The 18,665-nt window shown below is 39.2% G+C and overlaps 1 pseudogene; it reads right to left on the bottom strand.

The window, feature by feature from the left end:
• Positions 1 to 14,900, bottom strand: LOC109470072 (annotated as a pseudogene).
• Positions 14,901 to 18,665: the final 3,765 nt, after the last annotated feature.

Below are 18,665 nucleotides of genomic sequence, written 5' to 3'. Positions count from 1 at the left end.
GAGTTTTATAGATGCTTTATTCTTCCTTTCAATGAAGAAAATCGGTCTAACTTTGCACATGATTTGCCACAAACAATTCATTATGTACACATTAGACCTGGATGATTTTCCAGCTTTGTCGTTTATCTTCCTGTCATGAAATAGACACATTTCTTGTTTAATATTTCATCTTTGACAACATTATAATATAAAGCTTTAATTCTGTCTTCTACATTGAAGCATTTATATCTGTGAACACCTCATAAGAGCCAGCTAACTACTTGTCATCATTGTTGCAATGCTTTTACATATGATTGCTGTTGTATTTAAGTCTGCCCATACCTGCAAATGTAGCACAATGTAGTAACATTATGTATTATAACAATTCATCAGATTCTCAGTATTAACTGATTTTCCTTCTCCGTTGATTGAATTCTCCGTTTGCCTGGTAATTGTGTTCTTGGAATGTTTGCTTTTGATTCGTAACTGAAGATAAGAATCTGTTCATGCAAATTGAGATACGCTTGGATCACAGAGTTCGAAAACATTTCTTCATTTCTGGCATTAATACTGGTGTTCTGCAGTGGACGTTTGTTTTTCCTGTCCTCGCATTGATACTGGTGTTGTGACGTGTTGGTTTGCGGAGCGGTGGTTACTCCACTCGCCTGGGACCTTTGTCGGAATTCGTGGTTTGGTCAGACATCATCTCGGCTCTCTTCTGGTAACCGCCATTCTCGATGGGAGACAGGACCGCTGACTTCTTTATCTGTCTCTTGCCTAAAAAACAGATCGGGTCCGACTGACACTTCACATCCTCATCAGATGCCTCTGCCGCTTCCTCCGACTCTTGGAGCTGCAGGAGGGCGTCGATGGTCGAGTCGTAGACGTCGTTTTCCAGGGCCGAGCTGTAGAGCTCGTCTTCGTCGGAGTTGGATCTCTGGAACTGCCCGTTGTCGGCGGGATTCAGAAACGCAAACCTCTTGAGCTGGCGGTTGTCCATGGGGTCTAGTGGGGTGGAGCGCTTCCCGGGAAACTTGTCTGCATCAAAGTCGCAATTTAAATCACCACCGGTGCACCCAAACTGCCTCCTGCGCTCCAGTCCTGTAGAGTAAAAGCGCTTGCCTCCGCCGTTGACGATGGGGCTCAGGGGTTCTCGTTTCCCCTCGCCGTTGACGATTGGACTCAAAGGGCTTCTCTTGCCTTGACCGTTGACAATGGGACTGAGGGGGTCCCGCTTACCCTGCCCGTTGACGATGGGACTCAAAGGGTCTCGTTTGCCTTGACCGTTGACAATGGGACTAAGGGGGTCTCTCTTGCCTTGACCGTTGACGATGGGGCTGAGGGGGTCTCTCTTGCCTTGACCGTTAGGGGGTCTCTCTTTCCTTGACCGTTGACAATGGGGCTGAGGGGGTCTCTCTTGCCTTGACCGTTGACTATCGGACTGAGGGGGTCTCTCTTTCCTTGACCGTTGACAATTGGACTAAGGGGATCCCTCTTGCCTTGACCGTTGACGATGGGACTCAAAGGGTCTCTCTTGCCTTGACCGTTGACAATGGGGCTGAGAGGGTCTCGTTTGCCTTGACCGTTGATGATCGGACTTAGCGGGTCTCGCTTCAGCCATCTCTTGTATTGGCCGTTTTCGATGGGGTCCAGCGGTGTCCTCTTAAAAAAGTAGATGGGAGCAGACCTCTTCACTATGTGGTCCCGAGAAGCGATGTTAGTCTGGTCCCCGTTGCCTTTATGGTAGAACTCCTGAAGAAAAAAAATGCAATAAATTTATTAGATTCGTGATTATTGTTTGGAAGAGCATACATAGATATATATGGTATTTTTACTAATCATTCTTTTTGCCTGTTACACAATAGTCACTCAGAAATCGAAAACGTCATCAAGTTATTAGAAATGTATGTCCAAAACGTGATAAATTAGTAACATTCGTACTGGTATTTCTTTTTATATTAGGGTGAGTGATAGCTAACAGAAGCCAGAATGCCCTCAGAATCTAAGTGGATGTCCTAGTAGCGTTACCACGCAAAAGTGGTTTTATTTGACACGAGCCAGAAACTATGAATTGCAGTGGACATCATCTGGTGGCCTAGCCTGGTAACCAAACCTATTATAGCTCCCGAGTCCTACATAGCGGAGAGGATGTAGGACTCGGGAGCTATAATAGGTTTGGTAAACAGGCTACTGGTGGCCGCTGTGCAGTCAGCCACAAGCCGTATCCATGATGTGATATGATATATATAGTAGATAAACCGCATTCGAAAAAAAAATAACTGAAAACTATCAGATGGCACCAAAAAGAGTCCAAATGAAATATGACACACCATTGGTCATATATCTGCAAAAATGTTTGCACACATACCCCTTACGAAAAAAACACAATATAATCAAATGTAACAAAAACACGGAATCAGACATAAAAAGTAAAGACAATACAGCTATTAACAATAATATTTAATTTGGACCACTGTTTTGAAAAGAGCTTAAGGTTCTTTCATCATAAGTAATCATAGTTGTCTTCCCTAGCCTCATAATATGGTATTTTTTGGTTTAGAAATTTATGCCGTGTTATCAATAAGTTGCAAATTAAAGAATCAGTAGAAGCGTGAAAAGGTTACTCAATACACAACATGTGTTCAAAGTATGTACGAAAAATTATTCCCCTAGCATTTCATGAACAAAATAGTTACTGCAGTTGTCTGGATAAGTAAAGGGATATTGTGTCATCTTTATGTAATAAATCCATGTCTTCTCATTAGAGTTATGAAAATATTATTTATTACCAACCCTCAAGAAACGGATCATGAATTTATTTTAAGTAAGATTTTAAGAAGGTCTTTGGTAGGTTCTATCCCTGCCTTTTTGTCAGCTTGCCTGAACTTTTAGGTCATATTGTGGGGCAATATTCCTGCATATATCTGTTCTGCAGTTTAAATTGTTCTTTAGAATATCTAGAAAACATGAATTTATTGATTCTTGCTCGGGAAGGATTACCTCCACGTAGCGAAAAGGCGGCACATGGACGCCACATTTGCACTCCAAACGTTTAAAAGATAAGAAGTCACCGGTGATTTACGACAGAAAGGTACTGAACAATTTCCGCAAATACCAACAATCGATGCGTGCCTACTTTAGCTATGCAGGATTCGTAGAACAGGAAATCACTGCTAGGAAATGAGGAACCGAACTAACATAGAGTCAGCAGATTTCTGACCAAAGTGACCTGATCCACCAGTTGGACTCACGACATGAATTGCACATCTTGATACTATTTTTTATAAATTACTAGAAAAACTGCGTTGTCCTTTATTTTTTTCTCAACCAACTCAGGCTATAGTTTATGTCTTTACGACTTAGTGCCGTCACTTCAAACCAATTAAGCTAATTGCAAAACACCACCGAAAAAATTAGAACAATGACGGAAAACAAAAAAAAATAGCAACCTGAAATGAACAACAATATGAAAAGTATTGGTGTTCATAAGTAACCTAATAGGGAATAGTTCGTAAAAATACAATTTTACACTAAGATGGCAATCATCGAGCTACCAAAAAATATCACTAGGTTTAATTTGCAACGTTTTTTAATGATGAAAAAAATGGGCATTTGTTGCCTTTAGTTGTCTTTCAGCTTAAAATTTTTATCATAATCAAATTTTAAATCATGAGTAATGTTCGAATGACACACCAGGTCATGTATCTCAAATCTTACGTAACAGTTCACCGAAGTAAAAAAAAAAAGAACCTTATGCAGGGCAAAGGCCAGTTCTTTGCGCAGTGGGTTGCACATTGCATACCGAAACCAAATTTAAAGAAGCCATTTTGTTGGGAAATAGAATTTTATGTTACGAATAGGGGTTCTAGTATTTTTGTTTTGTTAAAAGACCCAGACTTTCAGTCATGATTGGGATGTTCGGTTTGCTAAAGAGGAAATAATTGTGCTTGTAATCCTGAGGGGTCAGAGGTTACTTGTGTTCCCTAGCGTCATATCCAAGATGGTTTCTGTCGTATAAAATTGTCCCGTTATAGAGTGAATGGACACGTTGGACACTGGAGTACCCTGTCGATGTGTGCTTTTACGGTCTAAAACTCAAGTAGATGACTTAAAAAGCTTTTTTCTTGTAGAGTTCCCATGCTATAAGATGCCAAGCCCTGTTAATTTCCTTTGATATTATGTTGAATCACTTTATGCAGCGATGTGGACACATCCGCAATGCGAAGGCCACACCCACACAATCATAAATCTTCACGTTACTCACACCGATCCAGGCTTTCTCTGTAGCATCAAAGGCTGTAAGGTGTAACTGAAAAACAGCTTCATAGGGGGTACATACCGACTAAAACCAGGAAATCACCACCCAGGGTGCAGTTATAGCTGACGGCATATATCTGCAGAAGGTCAGAAGGGCAACGGCGTGTTTTGGTGTGACAGAACTAAGTGTAAAGGTTCGTCGGTAAAGGTTAGACATCCTTAAAAAAAGAAGGCCAAAAAACAATTATTCATAGACAAGCAATAGTTACTCACTCTCAACAGGGAGGGTGAAACTGTCTTACACTTAGGACCTTTAGTTCCCAGCAAAATGAACGAACAGACAACACTTTTATTTGACCCAACTTTGTCTAACTTTTGTTTTCTTTTAGACGATCAAAATTTGCGAATTAATCAATAGTCTGTGTTTATAAATTCGAGAACTCTCCAGAGCCACTGCCGAAATGCAGTGGATGCAACCTGAAACATCTGACTGTTTCAAAGATCATATCCATGCAGCTGCTTATGCTACTGTCGTTTTGACAAATTTTGTCAGAGAGACTGTTGCATGCACGTAACAAGCTTGTAAAATGAAGAAAATAACACATGCCGTCATAAAAATGTGTCACTACACATTAGAGGGATCGGCTTCTGCATATCAGGGAATCTTTGTATATTCCTCTTTGTTGCCAGTGAAATGCAAAAATTTTCAATATTCTTATACTTCAGAATAATGCATGTCTTGGAGATGGCTTTTTACAATGCACTGTTAGCAAATGTTCTAGGGTAGTGGTGATGAGCATATAATATAAACTCCACCACATATAATGGTACAAAATGAACCGTATCATCTTTTTGTCATTAACGAACTGTCCCCTAATCAATTACATAATCCCCTCACTAACCAAACATCAGGAATGCATCAGCAGACATGAACCAAACGCCGTGTCTACTGATGACATTTAGAGGTCGGTTTCAGGTTGGCGCATCTGTGTTTCTCGTCAAGCGTTATTACCATTATTGTATCTGACAGCGCGGTGCAGTAAGTCAAATTAGTAACCCCTAATGGAAACCACATTCGTGTGATTGACCCATCTACATGCGCCATGTACGTAGGCTGAAGTCGCCAGCGATAAGTGCGTGGGCAATTCACTTGTTTGTTGTAGGCAAAGAAGAAAAAGAAAACGAAGGAACACTTACTATCTTTAGGTAAAAACCTTTACCTTAATTTTGAATCCCAGATCTTTTTGAGACGAAGAAAAGAAATTCCTCTAAGAGTAATGCATGCATTGTATGTGTATTTCTTTGAGGATGAAAAAGCAATTCATGAAGACATCCCGTAAAAGATATATTCACGATTTTGAGTCATTTAAAAGTGTTATGTTGACATTTAGAAAGAAATTATATACCTTTTTTTATTATTACGACTCTGATGACTCTATGATTGTACTGAAGTTAGTTCCTTTTATATTACGAGTATGTATGTTTTGTGCATGGATCTTTAAAAACCTTTTTGATCACAATTACTAAATATAATTCGAGTTTTTAAACATTTTGTAAGGAACTATTTTTCTTAACATATAGCACGTATTAAAGGTACATAGGTCTCGTTCTTGATTCATTTTCTTACCCGTTCACCGATACCATACATATGACATCGGAAATCAAATCTCTCCACTAGTGCTCTTTACACTACCTAATTGCCCTATAAGTAACAAAACACCCCAAAGGCATCAACATAATCTCGTTAGCAGACAGACGCTCTGCAACCTTTTAATAATTAGATTATGTTGCAGACATGGGAAGGAGTTTCTTAATGGAGTTTCCACGGAATGTAATTGTTGTCAATATATAGACTAATGTTGTAACGGAAAGATTAGGCTGGGGGTAAAAAGGTCACCAGTAACCCTGATGAACTCACTAGAGCTCCAGGGGATCTAGACAGATAATCTACATTTAAATTAATCCGGTAGATGACTTAGGATCAGGAATTACGCATCGACAGCAAATTAGTTGTTTTGTGTAAGTTTGACATGGCCAGTCAGTATGGGTGATCGAATGTTAAAGGTCTTTTCATTTAGGCCATGTTGATTTGATTATATGGATGACATCCACGCGCGCATGAATTTTCGGCCGTTTCCAAAAAAACATACCATAAGTTACAAAAAAAATTAATAAAAACTATACCAATGTCGTAGAATGCCAAAACCAAACGAAAAAAAGACGAAATTGTAAAGAAATGAACTTGAAGACTAGATTATTCGCCAAACCATATTCTGTGCCATTTGCTCAACCCTCATGACCACGTAGATTACATAATGAAAAGAACTTTTTTTTTTGCAAAATTTTTTTTTATTCGCACGCGCGCATCAGTTTTGGGGCTCCCAGAGGATGTCATCCATATAATCAAATCAACATGGCCTTATTGTGAAATAATTGGTTTGGTAAGATTTGTAATGGGGTTTTCAAAATTGGATTTTGTCTGCATCATTTGATGGACTTTATTTAATGGCATAATGTGTATGAGGATTATTTCTTCGACGCATCCATTGATGTATGTATAAAAACAAGAACTATATGATACACAGTGAATTTTGTGGACTGTCAAACCGCCCCTATGGCTGACTAGCTTTGGGAATGAGTGAATGAGTGAATGAGTGAGTGAGTGAGTGAATGAGAGTGAATGAATGAGTGAATGAGTGATTGTCATGAGTGAGTGAATGAGTGAATCTAATATAGCTTTCTTGTCCTATAATTCTTGTACCATTTCTGAAGAGCAAAAACTAGTTCTTCTTTACTTTGTTTTATGACAGAATTGGTAAACTGTGAAACACAGTTGAGAATTACATGCATACGTTCAACAGTATCTATATCTCTCCTTCTTTGAAAAATCATACCCACTGTTCTAGCACTGACACGTATCAACTAATTAACGTTTTTACCAATGTAACTTTAGATCAGCGCTCTATGTAACGCTACAATATTGACAGTCATATTGGTGTAATGTATATCATTTCATGAGATTTTTAAGTGCCTTAATACGAGGTTTTAGCTATGATTGATACAAAATCCCAAGCAAGGTATTTGCAGCCAAAGTGTTAAAGGCTAAATGTTTTCCTTGTGCTCTTCCAAGAGACAGATGTTGGCGTTGATCATACAACATACTGTATCCAATTGCACGATGGACATTTGGTGAGTGACTATTTGATCAGATCAGCAAGATTCAGACATATTGTTATCTACATATCTACCACATGCAACTAAAACGATTATACAATTACTACATGTACTGCATGTACCTTTACGTTATAAATTGTTTTTGATATATTAATTGTTACAAATTTATGTTCCCCTTGTTGTTTATACTATTGATTTATAAGTTTGTTAAATGGTGTTCTACTTACTTTGTGATTTACATTTTCATTTTTATGTTATTTTAGTTGATTTACTTATAGGTTGATTGATGAATTGTATTTATTTACTTTTAATTAATTTCTTCATTATGTTATATGTATATTTGTACGTTTGATTTTAATGTATATTACTGTGTGTTGCCATAGCCCATTAGGGACAAGAAGCAAATAAAGTTCTGTATCTGTATATGTATCGGTATAGCCGGTATAACTACCCTTCGGCGTAACACACCCTCTTCACAGGCACGTGGTGCGGCAGCAGCTAGCTGTATCACACCGAACGACTTGTTACACTTAATTTTTGCACATTTGATTGCAGGAGTTGTTTAAAGCTTTCTAGTGATGATGACCCAACTGTGCTTGGTGGCAACGAGTTCCAGTCTACGATAGGTCTGGGGAAATACGAGTTTTTGAATACCTCAATTCTTGGTTGATAACTCTGATATTTGAAGGCATGATTGTTTCTTGTTCTTTTCTGAGCTGGTATTAGGTACTTAGTGGCCCTTTACGTCCACCAGTTTATTAGTCATTTTGTACATCATGCACAGTCTGGACATTCTACGTCTGTCTTCTAGCGACCCCCACTGTAGGTTTCTTTTCATTTCCGTTACACTAGCACCCATTTGATAGTTGTTCGTATATAAGCTACGATAAACGTCTTTTGCTAACTGTGAATGCCACCCAGGCTTTCACTGAGAACAACGTTATATATAGCATAGCGCAAATCCACCGACAGTCTCTTTATCGCGAAGCAACTGCAATTTATAGAACTTTCTGGTGCAAATAAAAAATTCCGATCTATTTTGTGAGATAGCTTTTCACAGTAATGTAATAATATAATAGACGTAAGGCAGAAAGCTGATTTAGAAAGAAATTTAGGTCAATAAACCCAAAGGAAGATTTTAATGAATTGATGCAGATTGTTCAGATCGCTTATTAATTGTTGTGTAGCGGATGACTAAGTATCCTTTGCATTGACTTTCTGTGGTAATATTTTGGAAATGGGGCAGATCATGGAACAGATTGCGTTTTATCGTATTATAATATGGCAATAATCCCTTTATCCAATAGACCCAAAGGAATATTTTAATGAATTGATGCAGATTAGTCAGATCGTTTATCAATTGTTCTGTTGCAGATGAAGTATTCTTTGCAATGACTTTCTGTGGTAATATTTTGAAAATGGGGCAGATCATTGAAACAGATTGCGTTTTATCGTATTATGACATGGCAATAATCCCTTTATCCATTAGACCCAAAGGAAGATTTTAATGAATTGATGCAGATTGTTCAGATCGTTTATTAATTGTTCTGTTGCAGATGAAGTATTCTTTGCATTGAATTTCTGTGGTAATATTTTGGAAATGGGGCAGATCATTGAAACAGATTGCGTTTTATCGTATTATAACACGGCAATAATCCCTTTATCAGGGAGAATTTCTAGGCGAGCTTTAGCTCTTATCCTATTATTGCCCGTACCCGTTGATCGCTGCCTGATGTATATGGAATGACACAATCAGTGTCCATTCTGCCTGCTGACAAAAGGTTGATATGTTTCATTCAGTCAGCTTTTCATATACTAATCAGGCGTATGTATGCTCGCTTTGATACGAATATTGAGAACGAATCAAAGCGGCTCCCTTTGAACATCCAGAGTTTGTGTATATAATCTCTTCGAATTTGTGCGGCGTGATTTTGTTTGTTTTATTCAAAAGAAGTTCATTTAAATTCTTACTTGGAGTGCTACCAGCATTGCGGTTATATTATAGACATCTTAGGTCGTATGTGATGACAGATAAAATCAAAAATTTTCCTTACCCTTACCCTTACACGCAATACGATATTTAACGATGATTACATGTATTTGTAAAATATGTTAGAATGTCTAAATATATCGTAAGTAATTTTCAAGGTAGCTTTTAGCATTGACATTTTTCTTAGATATGGTACTTATTCAAACTACACCAGCTTCTTTCTCGGTTATAAAATCCATATTTGTCAGTTTTAATTGGTACATGTGGGATTAATTTCTTTCGCCAAGGTAAGGATTTTTTTTTCATGAACTGACCTGAAAATGTCATGTCGCTTACCAACCGTATTATTTGATGTGTTTGGAGAACTGATTAAATGATAAGAAAATTACCAGCATCTGGTATTATTCTCGTGAAAAAAAAGAATAGTTGTTTTTGTAAGGACAGAGTAATCAATTTGGAAAATGACGTTTTATTTGTGTTCAATGCGATATGTTCCCACATCCCAACACCCTAAAAATATAGGCAAATAATATAGGCACGGAAAATTTGTAATATTTACGTTGTTTCTCTTTGCCCTTGATATTATCATCGTGTTATAGAAAACTATACAAAGCGCTAAAAATAACAGTCACAAAACACATTTACATACTATAGGTGTTCTATTGTATCCAGAACCGTGCCTGTCTAGATCTTTTAAAGAACTTTCCGGCTATCAAAGGATGTAGATTTGCCAAAGGCAGTATTCTGAATACGTTTGGATTATCAAGAGCCTCTACTTAGCACCACGCACGATTCTGAATAAAGCACGGGACTTGATGCAACACGTTCATTCCTTATTAGGCACAGTCAAGCGTGAAAACAGGATGTATGGCTTTGCTTTTGGACAAAATTGTAAAAACAATTACTATAATCTAACCGGTTGTTATCGTGTACAGTTAAACATACGTTACGTGCGAACTTCCCCGTCGTTTTTTTTTCTTTAATCAGAATGACCCATCTTGATACTTCTGTGTTGTGCATAATTTGTGGTTTTGCGCAAGTTGTGTGAAGATCGAGCTACATGTAGGTTGGCACATGTTCTATGGCACATGTCAGTAGTCAAAAATGGATTGGGAGGAATTCGTCTAAAGGTTAAGATTGAGTCATGGTTTGGTTTAAAACTGGCTGCAAGTAACTTAGTGAGTTGGGCGTCCTTCAATATGTGGCAAAGGCATTTTACACTTATTTTGTTTACTCGAATCAGGTGAAAATTAGTACTTATGATGGGGACGTAAAGCTGGATATTTTGGTGCCCACACTGTGAATACGTGAAATCCATCACACAATTTACCAAAAAGGGAAGGCAATCTTTTGGTCTAGTCTCCGGGTTAACATGCTGAAATGGTGATGATTACTTTTTTGTCAATCTTCTCTAAAAAGTGGTAAATCTTATTGAGGGTCAACGTTGACGGCCTACCACGCCACAACCACTGTTGTCTAACTCCCAACCGTTTTGCAACCCAATTTACGTTTTGCAACCCAATTTTCGTTTGCCGACCGACTGCCAACCGTGCCTGGCCTTGCCCCCAACCTAGTCCCAACCGTGGTCTGGAGAAGGTTGGGAGTGATCAGGAAGCCATGGTCGGCCCTTTGTGACAGGGTTTCAACATAGCTACCGGCAACCGGCTGGGGTAGAAACAAACATCGCAAAGCGATTAAATCGACGTGTGCACCGTCAGTTACCGAAGCAGAACGTGTCTGCTCAAGTGCTCTTCATACCGGGTCAAGGGTTTCTGTGATTATTACATGTTTCCAGAAAACAACAGCTGTGGAAACGTGGTCAACAGACATCTTACGAAAGTACAAGAAAGCAATCTAATCCTAAGATGTCTTCTAAAAACTTGCTACACATAGGCAAATATGGTTTTACGAACACTGCCAAACTCCCCCCAACCATGGTTAGAAGTAGGTCGGAGAGCAAGGTTGGCTTTTGTTGGCTGTTTTTTTTTTGTAAGGTTTGCTACTGTTCCATTGCACCATCAATATTTCTAAATATTTAAAACATTCAGGTGTAGACGGGATGTTGTTCCGAGGTTGGCTGGTAGTTGCCTAGTGATCGGGGATGTGCCAGCAGTGCTTTTGGCGTGTTTGGCTCAAATTTGACTAAAATTTGATTTCATTTGCATAAAACAGTAGGTGGCACCTAAATCTGGTCAGTTGTTCTTTTTTTTTTAGTAGGGGGGGGGGCTCTAAATGTGAGACAGGGGATTTAGTTTTCCCCTGTAAGTTGATAATATTTCAGGCTACAGTACCTTGAAGGCTTTTTCCACGATACTTGAACATAAATCTTACTGCAGCTGCGATAACTGGCGCTAAAGATAAGGGAATATCTTATTCTGACAGGGCACACTTGGTGTGATACTGATCCTCGTTGGATTAAAGGTATGGATACTTAGGCAAAAGAGAGAGTACTCATGACAACCAAAAAATCCTATGATTGGGGAAGTCTTCCAAAAGTTGTTAACAAGACATAATACAATTACATGATGCATGGATTTAATATAAGGGGTGAAATCCTCAACAATTACATAAGACGAAAGAGAAAACATTTCAGACTCTTTTAGATTTTTTCTTTAGATTTTTCGACAGCTTTTGGCCATTACGCATATGTGGTGAAACAGAAGAATTCGGAGATCCAAGACCTCCAAGAAAAATTTAACTCTTGTGTTAAGGAGATTGTGTCCTTTTCTCATTCACTATGGCGTCTATAATTATTCCGCTATCGTTCAAGGGAAACAACACCAGGTGTCAGGTGTAAAGGAGGTCATGTAAAAGAAACACCTGTGAAAGCAAAGAGCGCTACCAGACATAGACGCGATAACTGAATGTCACCTTCTAGGACAGATTGAACCAACCATATCCAATACAACCTGACCGAATATGCGGAAAGACAGGCACACACACACACACACACACACACACACACACACACACACACACACACACACACACACACACACACACACGTGCACAAACACCAAAAACAATACCTCCAGACATCCCTCTAACAAGGTATCAAGAACAGTACGAAATCTCCACCAATGTCAAATTTGATGTTTTTCTGAACCTCGACACATCTTTTTTATTTGTTTCATGTAATCTCAATCCGTATTTAAACCTGACGAATGCATGTTTACTTCTCTACCCGTAGTCCCCAACTCGGCGCATTGAAGTGTTGAAGAATTAATTCCATGTCACAGAACACAAGTCAACCACTGTTATTACCACTCTCTTTACTCGGTATAGTGCCTCAAGCTGCAGATTAGGCCACAAACACTGACTTCATTTTATGGATGACCCTGAAGACTCTGAAGACCCTAAAACTAATGCAAGCAGGCGAAAAAAAAGTCCAGCCAAAAAAATAATGGTGATAAACAACATGGATACAGAGCTGGTATTGCGGAATAACTGCTTTACGTACATGCAATGCACTGAGTTCTAGAGTTCTGTGGAATCTCGGTAGCCTGGGTGCCATCCTCCGTAGTTATCGCCTGCTCCCTATTGCCCGTCGGCACCATGGGCTACAGAGGACGGTACCTTGTCCCAGACTTTTTTTTAGAACAGGCAAAAATCAAAGCGCGTGGGGATGTCATCCATAAAATTAAATTAGTGCGGAACAGACTTAGAACAAGCCAAAGTGATAATCATCCTCGGGCTTACAACAAATGAGAATCTGGCAATGGTTTACACTTGTTATTCTGTTTGAGACTGATTGCCCTATTGCAAAAACCATATCAACAGATAGAAATCATGCAATATCATCCACATCGTATCATTCATAATATGTTTTAATAAGTACCCGGTCATATAGATCGTGCAATCTAAGCAATCTCAAACTGAGAACATTGTAGAGCAGTCGCATGCTACAAAATTCAGTTGTATTGTTATTACGGAAAGAAATCTGCCTTTGCGGTGATTTCTTTAAAAAAACTCCGCGGCATTAAAATCATATGAGGACCTGTGATCAGTTCTTATCATCCCCGACCTTACATAAGAGACGCTGGCTTGATTTTCGGCATATATGTGAAGCCATGACGTCAAGGTGTAGGTGTCTTGTCAGAGACCGCAGCTGAAGTAAGGTGTCTAATTTAATTTTTCGCCGAGAAATAAAAGTCGTACGCAGGTGTCACTGCACCCAATCAACCACAAGCAGGGGATTTCGCCAAGGTCTTCTGGTTACCTTGTAAAACCGTGGTCCACTGGACAGTTTTTTTTTTACTTTACATATTACAGAAGAAAGCGTAGAAAATTATCTACATTGTGTTTTCCACAGGTTCACATTTTTATGCAAGAAAAACGAGGAAGACTATCAGTAAGTTAAGTGAACCCTGGTGTAGAAAATCTGTTGTCCGTCTTTTTCAACCTTTCTTGTTTGTATTCCATCCGACACATTTGTTTGCTTCTAACACTTCATTGGCAACAGGTGTCTGGCTGGCTTTCTTCTAATTAAAAACCGTTTCTCGTTCTTCCTAGTTATTCTGTCTCGTTAGTCTGTCTGGAGTAAAGAGAGTAACCAGATATTGATTTTAAATCATTTTGGCAAAACGCCAGACAGTTATATGAAAAGATCACCGTGAGTCGTGATGTGTTAACGCTGTTTTCTCCGAATATCATATTAAAAACGGCCTCCCGAGGAGACTAATTTTGCCTGTTTTTGCCTAATATTTACACAGTTCTTTACATTATGTCTAGAAATCAAAATTACGTTATTTGCATAGGATCTGCGATATGTCTACGACCCACAGGATTTTTTTTCAATATTCACAAAAACAAATTTTGCTTTCGAGAGGATTTTGACAAAGGCGATGATATGACTAAGATCGGTTTAGGCCTCTCTGCATCTGTATCTGTATAGCCTATATAACCGCCTTTCGGCGTAACACACCAGCTTCTGTATCTGTATAGCCGGTATAACCACCTTTCGGCGTAACACACCAGCTTTTTGGCAAACCAAAGGGTCTAGAGGCTATAGTTATAACCCTAGATCAAACCGTCTGAGTCTTTTCAGTTGCTAAACCTGCATTACCTTGCCTGCGCGTTCACTGCACAAAGAAATCCAACGGGAAGGCTTTTGTAGCCTTCTCACAAAGACGACACAAAATGAACACAGATTGGTAGAGCATAGATTGGTAAAGAGGGTGCAAATCACACTGGATTCCGAGGTACAATACAGAATTATCCCCCATGTACATGTAGCCCTGTATTATGTTAGACATCAGTCACAAATGTTTTGCCCATTTCTTACCTCGGTTTTTCCAGCGGGTGCCGCAAACGTGGTCGCCAGAAGACTGAGCAATGCGGATGCGATGACGATGGTCTTCATCGTGGTTGTCGTGGTTCGATCTTCGTTGAGAATCTGGTACGGCGGTTGTCCTTGAGTTGTCGGCTTGTTGTCGGCTGTTGTCGTCTTCCTCCTTCGTGTAGGCTGGTCGGTTGTGTGAGTGAAGCTAACGGACAGCAGCTCAGCATTTTATAGCCAACACGAGTGCGCTGGTACGGACGTCGTGATTGGACGACCCGCCCACACGGTCTCGGGTTGAGATGTGGGAGCGGTCCAATGACGCGCATCCTTGTTTGTCTCTCCAACAAGCAATTCGACTTGAAAAAAAAAGTCAACTCTACAGAAACAGTGGCGACAGTAAGACCACACAGTTAGAAGTGCGAACATACACGTGTGGTCTCACTTTACCCAGGTATATTGTAAACACAACGCAAGCAGCCACTCATAACCAGGATATTGAATACGCCCGCCTTGATTAAAACACAAACAAATCAACGTAAACCTTTTCCAAGCACTTCACGTACGTATGTCAGTTTTAGATGGTGACTAATTCTACCTTTCGAATGTGCAAATCTCGGATTTATGTAAAACGTTTCCTTTTAATTGACTCACATTGTGGAGTATATCCTCCAAAACGATTTAATAATTAGGTTTGGGCCTAGATTTGTTCCAATGCCCACTTCCTTCCTTTTTGGATATCCTGTTATTTTGTAATAAATATAACTAAAACAATCATGTGGGACATTTTATTTTCTACTGTAACTCAAGTAGTGTGTACATAGATGACGCGGCAACTTTGTACATGTATATAACAGAATCATTTCCTCTTCGTAGAGAAAAAAGTAGGACATGGACTTTGTCCTTCTTGAGTGATCTACTTTTTCCTGCTTACGTAAGTACAAATTCAGCTGGACAGAAAGTAAGTATGACATAACCGGTAAGGGTATTTACCTTTAACATTTGAAACTACAGTTGACATTTGACAAATGACAGACACGGACGCTTCCGTTGTCTGGCCAAAGGCTGGGACATGAGGGTTACTAAAGTTTATAGCTATTAGCCCTCTGGTTGCAATGTGGGCGAAATTATATAAACTGTCCACTAGGGCGGCGTTCCCTCTGCGACCATTCGGCAACCAAATGAGTTTGCGTGATCTTGATTTCATTAATGGAAAATAATGCAATATATAAAAAAACATAAGAAATAAGGAACGCAGAACCTATGAATATCGTTCTCTATGAAATGATTCAGGCAAACTTCCTTACTATGAACCTTACATGTACCAGCACGGCACACAGAGAATTCAGTTGGTATCCTGTAATATAAGTGGATTTTATGATGACAGGGTTTTTGACCAGAAGCCTTTTGGTGTTTTTTTTATCCCATAAAGCCCCAGGGTGGGTATGATAGAATATTTGTCAGCCCATTGGGACTTAGAAAATAGAGCTCGCAGGCAAATGTATCAGAAAACCCTAAAGGACCACATATAGGGAAGATGGCTTCGTACTAGCTACATATACGGAGTTTTAAAGCCCGTGATATCTTGTGCTATCATTACTGTAACAGCGATAATAGAATACTCCTCTTCCTTGACAACGGCAAATATTCACACATCTTTTTGAAGACAGGAAGAAGCGATTTGAGTTTAAGTCGTTGGTGTAACTGATAGAAGACTGGTATCATTCGATATTTCGGATGCGCTATTTGGACAAAATCGGTGCATTACCACACTAAATGGGCATTTCCAGTTTCGGTAATATTTATGCAATGTTTTATGGAAGATCATTCCCAGTGATAGTTGTGTAAGTTCCAATCGTGTATCTGAAGAGAAATGATCATTCTTTTTGCAAATAAAGGTTTACCAACACCACAGCCTCATTCAGTTGTAATCCCATGTGAAATTATCTGCCTAAGTCAACGATCAACCAACATTGCCTGCAGATTACAGGAACGTCGTCAACACCACTTTGTCATTTGTACCCATCGTCCCCTGTTGTTTGTAAGACTGGGGAGGCTTTTGGCAAAATTGATATGCTTCGTGTCAAAAGTCACTGCGTCAGAAATGACACCAGGAAACAATCTCAGGTATGTCGAAAATATTGTTTCTTCAATTTTTAATGAGAGCTTCAGACGTAAGGCGGAAGTAAACATCACTACTGACGTCATTCGGGCATGCGCATTCGACTTGTTTGGACGAGTATTTGCCCGTTCGTTACTCATTCAATCTCTCTCTTGGAATATTTTTCATTCTCTTAGCTTCTTCTTTATCTTGTTAAAACTTAAGATTATATTTTTTTTCGAGATGACTACGGGTAACTGAATATTGACACCAGTGAAGTTATTCTAAAAAGTAGATATGTTTATCATACGTACTATGAGCCACATATTTATCAACAGGTATTGGTGAGAAAAGGGGAAAGGTTGTATTGGATAAACCATGGAAATTCAACATCCTTGGATAAACGTTAAAGTTACGCATAAAGCACAGGGTATGGGTATATTTGCCTAAGATAGTCATAGGATGTTCATGTAGGAGACAATAATCTTAAATAGCCTTTTTGTAACCAGATAGCGCTGGATTTCGAATGGCACATGCACGACTTACCTAATGATGCCCTCCGTTTCAGATAGTACAACGATAGTACGATGTATGTGACCGCACCGTTTTCAATTACTTTTTAAGCTCTTTTAATACCGTGCAATAAAATATTATTTTCAATATAAGAATAGCTCCGCTGTACGATAGCCCCTTACAAAAACTGCCCCCCCTTGAAATTAAGTAACTGAAACTTGTAAAGATCAACCAGATTGTAAAGGTCCCAAACGTAAGCCTTATGGGGCTATTAAAGAACCGTAGTTGTCTATTTATTGGTGTCGGATCCTTTAAGTATCTAGGGGCATTGCCAGTGGCAAAATTTCTGTTACTAGAACGGTTTCAGTACGTGTGAAGTGCCACACAATCTAACACTTCCATCAGTCACGAAGCAAAATAACGTATATGTGTCGGAAAACATGTTATGGCAATATGCTTCATGTTATGACAGCATACTTCAGGTTTGGGTCATTAATCATATCGTAATGTATAAAGAGAATTGTTTGTATTTTAGCGGGTTCGGTTGAGGACAGGCCGGAATAATCCTGTTGCAAGGTATAACGCATGAACACTCACGACTCAGCTCATAGCACATCAAAATATTTTCTTTCCAACACTTGTTATGGTCATATCATATTTTACCTTATGGCCCTTTCAGAGAGCGCTATTACTAAATTATTCATGAAATCAAAACTTTTGCTGAAGAATTCACATCCGCGACGCTAGTGATTGGATTTCCACTCAAAGTTAAAGTCCTGATTGCATCATTGTGACCAGTGGCTTTTCTTTAATCACGCTCGTACATATCATGAACTCATCAAAGCTGAGAGACATTTCCGGTAGAAGGACATTTCGTTTTTAGGTTTGATGTATTGGTAGAAAGGAAAGAAGGAGTCGCATACACTTCTTAGAATAAGGTAGAAGAAGATGAACCTAGTTCTTGATGCAGCTTGACAGGCGATGGCCTCTTCAAGACATGAGTAGGCGGTTGTTTACGGACTGTACGTGCATTTTTCCTGGAATACTTATAAGACGCAGCTGGCCAGAGTTAAAAACGTACCAACATGCAATGATGAGGCTATTGCAGGCTATTTTGGGGTAGATCGTCAAACCATGTTAATGCTCGTCAGGTTTTACCTACTTTGTTGGGGTAAATGTAATGATGACACTTAGGGAAAATGGGTTAATGTTTTAGGAAAATGCTCTTTACGATATAGAGTTTGAAACCTTCAGCTAACCAGGGATTCTTCATATGATCTGTCCAGAGAGTTGGTTAGCTGGAAGTTTATATGGCCCTTGTGTTGGCTAACGATTTTGAAGCTAATAAAACTTTCTGCTACAAGATGGGACTT

Source organism: Branchiostoma belcheri, unplaced genomic scaffold, assembly GCF_001625305.1.
Source record: "Branchiostoma belcheri isolate BF01 breed outbred unplaced genomic scaffold, Haploidv18h27 scaffold219, whole genome shotgun sequence".
Taxonomy (NCBI): Eukaryota; Metazoa; Chordata; class Leptocardii; order Amphioxiformes; family Branchiostomatidae; genus Branchiostoma; species Branchiostoma belcheri.
Note: the sequence above shows the minus strand (reverse complement) of the source record. Positions and strands in the feature narration are given on the sequence as shown.